The sequence below is a fragment of the Marmota flaviventris genome, chromosome 20 (genome assembly GCF_047511675.1).
Source record: "Marmota flaviventris isolate mMarFla1 chromosome 20, mMarFla1.hap1, whole genome shotgun sequence".
NCBI lineage: Eukaryota > Metazoa > Chordata > Mammalia > Rodentia > Sciuridae > Marmota > Marmota flaviventris.
Window position 1 is genome coordinate 22,306,131 of NC_092517.1, and position 12,051 is coordinate 22,318,181.

The 12,051-nt window shown below is 38.8% G+C and overlaps 1 pseudogene; it reads left to right on the plus strand.

The window, feature by feature from the left end:
* The window catches only part of LOC139703063 (zinc finger protein 431-like), a 51,925-nt pseudogene that overhangs the window by 11,700 nt on the left and 28,174 nt on the right, over positions 1–12,051 (plus strand).

Below are 12,051 nucleotides of genomic sequence, written 5' to 3' on the forward strand. Positions count from 1 at the left end.
ATGTTGTCTTTTCCAGAATGTTCTTGACATGGAATCTTACTGCACTTGGCCATTTCAAACTGGCTTCTCTCACTTAACAGTCTGCCTTTAAGCGTGCTGTATCTTTCCAGGCTGCAGAGCTCATTTTCTGGGTGATGCTCTTTGGTGTGGTTAAACTTCAGCTTGTCCACTCAGTATTGAAAGGTGCACCTTCCTTGCATCTAGTTTTGGGCAGTTCTGGATATGGCTGCTGTAGTCACTGCAGTGAGGGTTCCTGTGCCCATAATTTTCACATCATTTGCATAGACACCTGGAGTGTGATGACTTAATTGTACAGTTTTTTTGCATTTATGATTAAATTTTGTATTTATGATTATGAGCATCATTCATAGTTTTCTTTTCTATTTAATAATTTTATTTATTTAATTTTGATAATATGGTAACTTATGCCTCAGGAAGACTTAGGAGGTGTTAACTGAGCTTCTATCTTCTGGAAAAAAAAAATAGAAAATTGGTGGCAGTTCTTATGTGTCTCATGGAAGCCTGTTTGAGATGTCAGAGCCTTGCCTTGCCTTTTTGGGAAGTAATTAGTTACTGAGTATGTCTTTTTCAATAGCCATAGGCTCATCTATTTTGTGTATTTACCCTGGTATGTAAGTTGTAGGAGATTGTCTCTCTCAAAGAAATGGTCCAGTTTCTGCAAGTTGTCTAATTTGTGTCAAGCACATTTATGATAATCTTGAAGTCCCAATGCATTGTTGATGATGACACTTTTAAATCTGTTAGTAGGTTTTCAGCCCTCGTTGCTTTTTTCTTTAATATCATTGTATATTTTACACTTTTATTTCTTTATTTTTATGTGGGAGTGAGGATTGAACCCAGTTTCTCCCAAGCACTAGGCAAGTACTCTTCCACTGAGCCACAACCCCAGTCCCTGTCCTCTGTATTCTTAGCCTTTTGTCAGTTAATCAGTGATGCTGATGTTCATGAAGAACTTGATTTTGCAGACTGTGGATTTCCTGATTTTGGTTTCATCAACACCTACTCTGTTACCTCCCTGTGGTTAATTTAGGTTTACCTTGCTCTTCTTTCTCTGGTTTTTTGAAGCGGCAGTTTCATTGATTGCTTTTAGCTCTTCTTTTCTGAAATGTGTGTTGGATGACTTAGATATCAATACAGCACCACCTCTGGTGTTCTCTATAAATTTCCTATGATGGACTTTTACATTTTTTTCTTTCAAAATGGTCACCTTTTCTCTTGAGTCACCTCTTTGCCCTGTGTCTGTTCAGAGCCCTGTGTTTCATGTCCCCTTCCCTGGAAGCTTTTCACTTTCTTCTGATCTGATTTCTGCTTTAGCTATCATGTTCTTTGAGCATACATGGGATTTCACTGGTGGTGCACTTGTAGGGGTATGGTTTATGTCCTGTGGAGTGTTGCTGTGACCCTGAGACCTCACTGTGCTTCCCGTTTGGATGAAGGTTCATGAAGCCCTCCTGTCTGCATCATTGTCCTGACAGAGTTGGGCTGATGTCTCTGAGTGTAATTGTGGAATCTTCATTGTTTGAGGTGGTTCTGTATGTTTTCAGTCCTTGAGTATGCTTCTGTGTAAGTGGCAGGGACATTTTCTTTTTGTCTGTTCCATCACTGTGCAGACATCATAGCATGCTTATAGATGTGAATGGTGGCCTCTTTCACACGCAGACTGTGTGGGATAGTTCAGAATTCTGGGCTACAAACTTGTTGCTTTACCACACTCTGGAAGAGCTTCTGCCTTAGGTTTGTTTACACCACCATTGCTACAGGCAAGATGAATCTCTTTCACAACAGACAACCATTGCATATGTGGCCCAACCTTGATCAAAATGTCCTTGAGCAGAATATTGGTATGTGTCTCATGACTGTACATTATGGTAGTCAACCTGCTGCTGTTAAGAAGAGTTTGACAATCATTGGATATTCATTGTTGCAGTGAGACTAAGAAAAGTAGTGCCTACGGTTTATTAAGAAGATTGTTTTGAGAGTTATAAAACTTTGTAAGGCTGTTATTTAGACAAGGTGACATTTTTGGGTCATTGAGTTATTTATAAGACACATGCCATCTTTCTACTTACCCCATTCTGCTTTGACAGTAACCACAAGAAATTTTCAAATTGTTGTGTTTATTAATAAATAAATTAACTTAATCAAATAGAGAACTCATGTTTCTTTTGGTCATTTAATAGTAAGCTAGTTGACTAAATTTGTTCTGGAGTAAAGCACCTGCAAACTTCTAGTTGTTCTTGGTGTAATCACACAGAATGAGCTCAATCTCCAGTTAACACTTTGTGACCACCTGTGTGAAATGTTGTCTAAATGTTGCCTATGAAGGAGTCTCCTTAGTGACCCCATGCCCAGAGGATGGGAGTGGGGGCTGGTTCTAGGCATTTTTTTAAGTATAGAACGATAGACTTTCAGAGGAAACAAGACATCAGTAAATACCATGTTGCCTATATTAAACTTGTAGGTACAGGGAGCCATTGTAGTAGGCAGAATCTCTCTCAAATGCTTAGTTTCGTGATTCCTGCATTTTTCTACTCATCACCTTTCGTTTCTAAAGATAAGTACTATCAGAAGTGCTTATATTAGCTCTGTACCACACAGGACGTTTCTAGGACATGTAATAGAGGTGCAACCATTAAAGAAGTTAGGAGAGATATGGAAGCCTGTCTTGCTTCCTGTGAACTCACCAAAGGAAGGGTATAAATCACTATGATGTTTGCCTTCTGAGTACCCAATTTCTAGTGTTGGAATGGGTGTAAGAAATTGAGTGCAGTAAATATTTGATGGACCAAATTGTGGAATTAATCAGGAGGCCAGGGAATCGTGTGAACATCATGTATGTTGAGTGCAGATTTCTCATGCTGTCAATCTCTCCTGGCCTCCACTATACATTTGTGGTATATTTTAGATCTCAGTGACCTTTGAGGATGTGGCTGTGAACTTCACCAAGGAGGAGTGGGCTTTTCTGGATGCTTCCCAGAAGAGCCTTTACAGAGATGTGATGCTGGAAGTCCTCAGAAACCTGGCTTCTATAGGTAATAATGTTGGTTTTAAAATTAATCAAATAGAGAACTCATGTTTATTTTGGTCATTTATGTAGAAGGTGAAAAGGAAATCAGTTGGTGAATTATTGAAGCATAAATGCACCTACAATTTGGCAAAGCACTTCTAGCTCCTAAATATTCATAAAGATTGTTATGTTCTCTCATTTTAGGAAACAAGTGGCAAGACAAGACCACTGAAGATCATATTGAATATTCTGGGAGTAACCTAAGGTAACTGTACTCACAAGAGGAATTCGTGAGGGAATCTGAGAACTGTCATATAATTTTTAAAGCAAAGCAACAGAAGAAGAATGCATAATTTGAAATGTATTTATTCTTATAATATTTTTTACCAGAAATATATACTTATCTCTAACAGGTATTCAGTCTTTTCAAAGGATTTGACATGCAAAAAGTACTGTGAAATTGCATATTTAAATATCACTATTTGAATAATAGCCATAGAGAAGCTGTGTTGCAAAGGACTGTTTCCTTTCAATCTGTTTATTTTCAGGCAACTTTAACAAGTCAGAAAATCTAGCCTTTACCTGATGTTGGTAGAAATGTAAAGACCTATAAATAAATAGAAAATTGTGAATGAGTTAGGTATCAATTATGTGCTAGTCACTTCTTCTTCAAAGAAGTCCTATGGTAAACTTCAAACTTTCCCCACAGAATAGTGTGGGGAAACCTTCAAATTGATTCCAATTCTTAATCAAACAAACAAAAATTTTAATAGAGTATATCCATGTGACTTCATTATGTGTGCAAAAGATTTCATATGTCCTTCATTCCTTCATAGGCACATCACATCTCACTCTGGACACAAATACTATAAGCATGAGGAATGTGAAGAGAAGCCATGTGAATTTAAACAATATAGGAAATCTCTGGTTTCTCTCAAAAGTGTTCACACACAAATGTTGTTACAAACTGGAGAGAGACCATATGAAAGTACACTATGTGGGAAAGTCATCAGTTGTTCCAATGACATTCAAAGACATGAAGAAACTCATACTGGGTGGCAACCCTATGAATGTCAACAATGTGGTGAAGCCTCTTCTTCTCTCCCAGGTGTTCAAAGACACATGATAACACACAGTGGAGGTAAAACTTTTCAATGTGAGGTATGTGGGAAAGCCTTTCATTTCTCCTCTTTATTTAGAAGACATGAAAGAACTCATTCTGGAGAGAAACTCTATGAATGTAAACAAGATGGTCAAACCTTTATTTCACACACAAGTCTTCAAAAGCACAGGATCACACACACAGGGAATGCACATTTCAAATGTAAGGTATGTGGGAAAGACTTTGCTTATCCCAGATTACTTAGAACACATCAGAAAACACATACTGGAGAGAAGCCCTATGAATGTAAGCAGTGTGGCAAAGCCTTTGATAGATCTGGTGGCCTTCACATACATGAAAGAACTCATACTGGAGAGAAGCCCTATGAATGTAAGCAGTGTGGTAAAGCCTTTGCTAGATCTGGTGACCTTCACACACATGTAAGAACTCATACTGGAGAGAAGCCCTATGTATGTAAGTAGTGTGGAAAAGCCTTTGCAACATCCCATCAGCTTCATACACATGGAAGAACACAAACTGGAGAGAAGCCTTATGAATGCAAACAATGTGGAAAAGCCTTTGCTATGTCCCATCAGCTTGACAGACATGGAAGAACACACACTGGAGAGAAGCCCTATGAATGTAAGCAGTGTGGAAAAGCCTTTGCTACATCTAGTTACCTTCAGATTCATGGAAGAACACATACTATAAAGAAACCCTTTGGATGTCAACAATGTGGAGAAACATTTGCTTCATCCCATCATCTTCACATACATGGAAGAATGCATACCAGAGAAAAGACGTATGAATGTGAACAATGTGGAAAAGCCTTTACTACTGCCTCTTACCTTCAGATACATGAACGAACTCATACTGGAGAGAAGCCTTATGAATATAAGCAGTGTGGGAATGCCTTCACTCAGTCCTCTCACCTTCACTCACATGAACAGAGTCATACTGGAGAGAAGCCCTGTGATTGTAAGCAGTGTGGCAAAGCCTTTGCTAGATCCAGTGAACTTCAAATACATGGAAGAGTGCATGCTGGAGAGAAGCCCTATGAATGTAAGCAGTGTGGCAAAGCCTTTGCTAGATCTGGTGACCTTCACATACATGAAAGAACTCATACTGGAGAGAAGCCTTATGAATGTAAGCAGTGTGGCAAAGCCTTTGCTACATCCCGTCAACTTCATAAACATGGAAGAACACATACTGGAGAGAAGCCCTAGGAATGCAAACAATGTGGAAAGCCTACACTAGTGCCTTTTACCTTTGGATATATAAACACATTCATACTGGAGAGAAGCCCTATGAATGTAAGCAGTGTGTCAAAGCCTTCACTCAGTCCTCTAACCTTCACTCACATGAACAAAGTCATACTGGAGAGAAGCCCTGAGAATGTAAGCAGTGTGGAAAAGCCTTTGCTAGATCCAGTGACCTTCACAGACATGGAAGAATGTATACTGGAGAGAAGCCCAATGAATGTCAACAACGTGGAGAAGCCTTTGCCACATCTTGTCTGCTTCACACATGTGAAATAACACATACTGCATAGAAATCATATGCATGAAAACAATTGGTAAACTCTTCTGTTATTATTGTTTCACTCATATACATATAGGAAGTTTACTGGAGAAAAATCCTTTGAATGTGAAATATGGTAAATCAATATTTCATGTCATCCTCAAAGACAAGAAAGGGCTCACACCACTGAAAATGTGTGTGTGTGTGTGTGTGTGTGTGTGTGTGTGTGTGTGTGTGTGTGTGTGAGAGAGAGAGAGAGAGAGAGAGACAGACAGACAGACAGAAAGACATGGAGACCCACTGGGGATTTAGTCTGGTGGTGCTCTGCCACTGAGCTACATTCCAGTTCTTTTTTACTTTTTATTTTGAGACAGGGAATTGATGAGTTTCTTAGGGTCTTCCTAAGGTGCTGAGGCTAGCCTCCAACATTGATTCTTCAGAATCAGCCTCTCAAGTCTCAGGAATTAAAGGCATACACCACCACATCCAACTGAATAACTCTTTTAATGTGAAAAATATCACAAATCATTCCATTTTCCCTGTTGCCTTCAAAGGCATTTAATTCACATTGAAAAACAAACCCTCTGAATTTGGGGGATTTGCTACATTTTGTCAGCTTCGTTTCCTTTCTTATATATGAAAATACTCATGCAGAGAAACCCTGTGAATGTGAGAAATGTGGGAAATCTTCTAGTTTCCTCATTTTTTTCCCTAAAGACTGGGAATATTGTTTTGGAATAAAAAGAATAAATCCTATGCAAGTAAGAAATATAAAGGGTTCAGCCATTCTAGTTTTGTTCAGTTGTATGAAAGGACTCATACTGTAGAAAATGCTGAGGATAAGCCATGTGGGGCAGTATTCAGCTTTCAGAGTTTTCTCCAAAGGCATAAAAGAATTTACATCGGTGAAAATCCTTTTTCTCTCTTTAAAAATTGCAGTAACACTTTAAACTTTCCAGGTACCTTTGAACAGCATTTAAGAAATCACACTGGAGAAAAGTTGTGTATGTAGAAATGTGTTGAGACCTTTGCTTGTTTCAGATCCATTTGAACTTGTTCAGACTTGAGGTAAATTTTATTGTATTTCATTTTATTTATTTATTTTGAGATAACCACTGTAGGTGTGTGAAAATGGTGTGTGCCTTCATTTCTTTTTTCTTTTATCTATTCAGAGGTAACAAAAATTCACCCTGGGTTGGAGAGGAGCATTGCATCAGCATGAAGATTTGAAAGCAACATGTTTTTTGCTGGGTTAAATCTCTCTTATTGTTAGATTCCATTTTCCTGGGTTAAATCTCTCTTATTGTTAGATTCTATTTTCCTGTATTTTAAGTCTTTTGAGTCTAATGTTTAATTACATATTGTGTATGTTAGTTTAGACCTCTCCACTCCAGCCTTTGGTACAGATTGGTGAAATGGCTCTTCTGAACTTCTTTCCTCTCTTTCTTTGTTCACATTTCACCCAGGAGTGCTCTACCACTGAGTTTCTCCATAGTCCTTTTACTTGTTATTTTTTGAGATGGGGTGAGGCTGGCAGCTGGGACCATAGGGATGTGTCTATGTACCCTGTAGCTGGCCTCTTCCTTTTCCTTGATTGCTTATTGATCTGTTGATGACTCTGGGACCACCACTCTTGTCACTTGTGCTTGTTCTAAGGCTCATGTATTGTGCTGTATGTAGGCACATTAAAGAGCATTATAAAATAATGTCATTTGTGTATATTGTTTGGAGAGGCACTTTCTCAAAATATATTTTGCCCTATACTTGAGTTGCATTCTCTTTTCTTTTCCCAGTTCTGGGGACTGAATCCTGCCTTGTGCATGCTAGGCAGGCATTCTAGCACTGAACGCTCCATAGCTCAGGTGGTGAGTTTGCTGCTGCTGTGAGTGTGGACCCCACTGATAACCACATCAGCAGATGTAGCTCTGCTGGTGTTTCCTCCACAATTGCAGCTAATCTCTTCCTTCTTAAAGGTCTTTTATACCAGTGAATTTAAAAAAAAAAACTATATCCAACTTAGGTTTTCTCCCCATGAATAATACTTAGGTGGAATATGCCAGAAAACCCAGGCTTGATTTCTCTCTGTGTTTAGAGTACCTCAGTAGTCCTGGGGAAATTGTGTGATGGTTTTCTTAATACACACTACATGACCAAAGGCTTGGTAAGGAGCATCCCAGTCTGATGTCCTAATATAGCGGCACTCCCTTCTCCACCAAATAATCTTAAAAAAGCTTCTCAAGAGACCTTCACTATAATTTTCTTTCAACAGAATGTCAGGAAAAAGATTTTGCAAAGATCTCAATGTGGGTTATAACAGACTTCTGCTTTTGTGGCAAAGCTTGGAAGACCTCTGACCAATCTTACAATTCATACACAAAGCACTTTCTGTGAACTAATCAAAACAACAAAAAAACACCTTTATGTATACCCCTACAAAAAATATAAACCTCCATCCCTGTCCCACTGGATGTAAATAAAGATCAATGAAATTCCAAGCAGTGATCCAAAAAAAATTAAGTGATACCCCTCAGAACCCTGCAGCTAATCAATGTGCTCCTGGAACATTCCTTGGGTGTCTATCCTCATGTGCCCTACATCACTAATAAAGCTACAGCCTCCAATCAGGTGATATTGTGCTGTACTTGCTGTGGAGAGGGCTGTTTCTGCTCATGCTAAAGGATTCAGTTACTTATCCTAAGGATTCAAAGAATCCTGAGCAAAACCTCACCTACAACCTATTCAGGTGCCATGGATCTTGTGTGATCATTGGTAAGAGTTCCTTACATACTTGTGTCCAAATATTGAAGTTTGCCAACATGCCAAAGATGGGTTGATTGTCACTGCTATCTATGTTCCAGGCTTTTGCTGTGTCTCGGTGTTCATTTGGAGAGGAAGGCCAAAAGAGTGTGCTGTGGCCCTTCTGTTTTTGATAAATACAGCGTAAGCCATCCAGTAAAACTTCATCTTTAAAAGATAGTTTTAAATGCTTCCCAGGATTTCCAAAAATTTTCTTTGCAGCTAATGAGTCAGTGTGGCAATTTCCTAGTTTTACATTTTTGATTTAGTAGAAATATTGCATAGAGGTGTGTGAGCACTTGATGCAGTCTGGACTTCTTTGTAATAAATCCATTTGCCAAAGTCAGTAGTTGCAGGCTTGTTCCTGGGCAGTGTGAGGGACTGGAGTGAATGCAACTCTCCTGGGGTGTGTGCATTCTTTGTAGGAGTTCAGTCTTGGTGAGTACATCAGTGTAGGAATCAGACTCCTAGGAGGGCTACAGAATCTCCTGATAGGACCTGCCTGTCCCTTTTGGACAATAGTGTTGTCATGTGAGCTGGCAGGTGGATGGCTACCTTCTGATGGATTCGGGTTTGTAGCTGAGCAAATAGTGAGGATGTACAGTGATTATATGAGAATTAAAATATTCTTTGTCATACCAAAGATATAATTTGGGGGCCAAACATAGTAACAAGTAACCTCTTGGACCTTGAATCACATATTTTCCTTCATGTATGCATTTTATTACAAACTTTTGTAGTGTGATGCTTATGTGGAACAAACTGAGATAAACATGGAGAGGTTTATTTAATGGTACAGTGTACTAGAAGTTTTAAAGGCTTGCAGCAGGCTTAGATTCCACTATTGTTAAAATTTTATGAAAGACTCTGAAATTCTCAAAATTCTTGAGAATCCCCAGGTGCTGTGGCATACACATGAAATACCAGTGGCTCAAGATTCTGAGGCAGGAGGATTGTGACTTTTTTTCACTTTTTTTTAAAGAGAGAAAGAAATTTTTAATATTTATTTTTAGTTTTCAGTGGACACAACATCTTTATTTTATTTTTATGTGGTGCTGAGGATTGAACCCAGCACCCCACGCATGCCAGGTGAGCATGCTACCATTTGTGCCACATCCCCAGCCCATCTTTTCATTTTTATTAAAAATTATATATATTTTCCCTATGAATCAAACCCAGTGCCTCACACATGCTAGGCACATTGTCAACCACTGAGCCACAACCTTAGCCCAAGGGTTGTGATTTGTAAGGTGGCCTCCCTGGATAATAAGGAGTAAAGAACTCAGTGAGACCCTGTCTCTAAGAAGTAACTCAAATAATAAATAAAAAAAGAAGGCTGGGAGGTGGCTGAGTGGTTGAGTTCCACTGAGTTTAATTCCTAGTACTCCAAAGAAAAATGCATTAGGAACCAAGTTTTAATAAACCGTATGATGGGTGGATGGGCTTGTCCATTATATTGTTTTCTTCTTTGGATTCTCAGGCATGGTTTATTAATTCAAGAACTCTGTAAAATTCACCAATTCAATACAAATCAAGTGTATGGTTTAAAAAAAATAATATAGCAAGGTCCATGAGGAGCAGCTTCCTGCTCTGGGAACCCTCAGTAATTCGTAGTCATCACAAGTGGCCATAATGTCCTTATCATAAAGAGTTTGTGAAAGCTTCTATTGTGCAGGAGTTTCTGAAGGTGATAAAAGTGCCTGTCTTTTCAGAACCTTTGGGTGGAGGAATTCCATATGGAGGTCTCTGATTTGTAGATGATGTCATTGGGGAGCTCAAGTGAAACTGATAAGTGAAGAACACGTTACCACCTGGTCCAGTGCAGTCTAAAAGATGTCAGATTTTCTTGTCTTCAAGGAGTGTGTCAAGCAAACTTGGAGGAGGATGTCAGCAATTTATGATGTGCTCCTGCAAAAATGTGATACTGTGAGTCTCTGCTCAGGTTATTTGTGAGAAGCTGATGAGTAGTCTGAAAATTTATTTGGTCCTGTTAGTGATAAGGACAATTTGCATTAGAATGCTTTTGAAGTAGAGAAAACAGAAAATATTAGCCAATTCTGAGGCCAAAATATATACCAGTTGTTGATTAGATAGGATTAGTAATTTTCATTATATTTGGTATTGGGTATGGATACTTACAGATGGGACCAGATCATCAAAGTAGCAGAAATCTACCCAAGGCAAATGTTGAGATAGAGAATATCTGTGTTTCTGTAGTTGGTGTTTTATTTTTTCCTCTGTGATTATCAGTGACTGTGTTTAAACATTTCAGGATGCCCAGATAGAACTCTGATTTTTCCATATTTAACGAATTAGAAAATGTTAGACTATTAAATATTCTGAGAAGCACATCAGATTTTATAGGAATTTTTAGTTTCCATATACCTTGTTTTAACATATCAAAAAACATATGAAGTGATTTAATTAGAGATTGATGGTGTTTATTTATTTATTTTTGCTACTGGGGATTGCTGTGACAAGCGTGAGCAAACTAGCAGGTTCTGGCAAGGTTTGATGGGACATTGGAAAAAAGAAAGAGTCACACACGCAGAAGATACAACATCTGGGATCGGGTGGGGCACTGCTCTATGATGGAGCAGCAGGTCTAAAGAATTATCCTGGGGGGGGGGGAGGTGGGGATGTAGCTCAAGTGGTAGCGCGCTCACCTGGCATGCGTGGGGCACTAGGTTTGATACTCAGCACCACATATAAATAAAATACAAGATGTTGTGTCCACCAAAAACTAAAAATATAAATAAACAAATATTAAAAATCCTCTCACTCTCTCTAAAAAAAAAAGAATTACACCAGCAATCTTTATTTTATATCTTTCATTGATCACATTAAAGACTATGCAAGCATTATTCTTTGTATTTATGAAAGTTACACAGTTAGCAACAGTATGCAGCTATTTCCTGAGTTACACTCTATAGTTGGAATGTGCAATGTTATAGCACTGTGCAGCTCTCAAGAAAGTCCATCCTTTAAAGTTAGTTTAAAGCATCCTTTAAAGCAGTGGAACTGGTGAAACATTGTGGTTGACTTAGCAAGGAACTTTGTGCCTGAGAATAGGGTCAAAGCTGAAAAGTCTCCCACAACAGAGTCACCCCCATGGAGAGCATTGCCATAGCAACCAGGAATCCTATACTTTTGCATAGAAACTTTTCCAGTCACCTAGCATGCCACTGCCATTACATCATTAGAGACCTCCATCTCAGAAACTTGTCTCCCAATCACTGTCACTGGTCTCCAAAGGGGATTGAACCCAAGCCTGTTTTACCACTGAGCTACACCCTCACAAGGCTCACCCCTTTTTTTTTTCTTTCTTGAGACAGTGGTGGACTCGGTTGCCCAGGCTGACCTCACACTCATCTAATACTGGAGGAATGTTGTGTCTGAACCGTTACCCCAATGGCAGTCACATTTGATGGGAACTCAGCTGAAGTGGTTCAATTAAAGTAACGACTTTGGAATTCTATAGGATGTGACTACTGTTTCCAACCCATTCTACCATGCCTGGTAGAAATTTGCAAGTCCATTTTTATGTCTTCAGATCATAAGAAAAATATTTTTTTTTCAAATTTTCACAGATGGACAAATATCA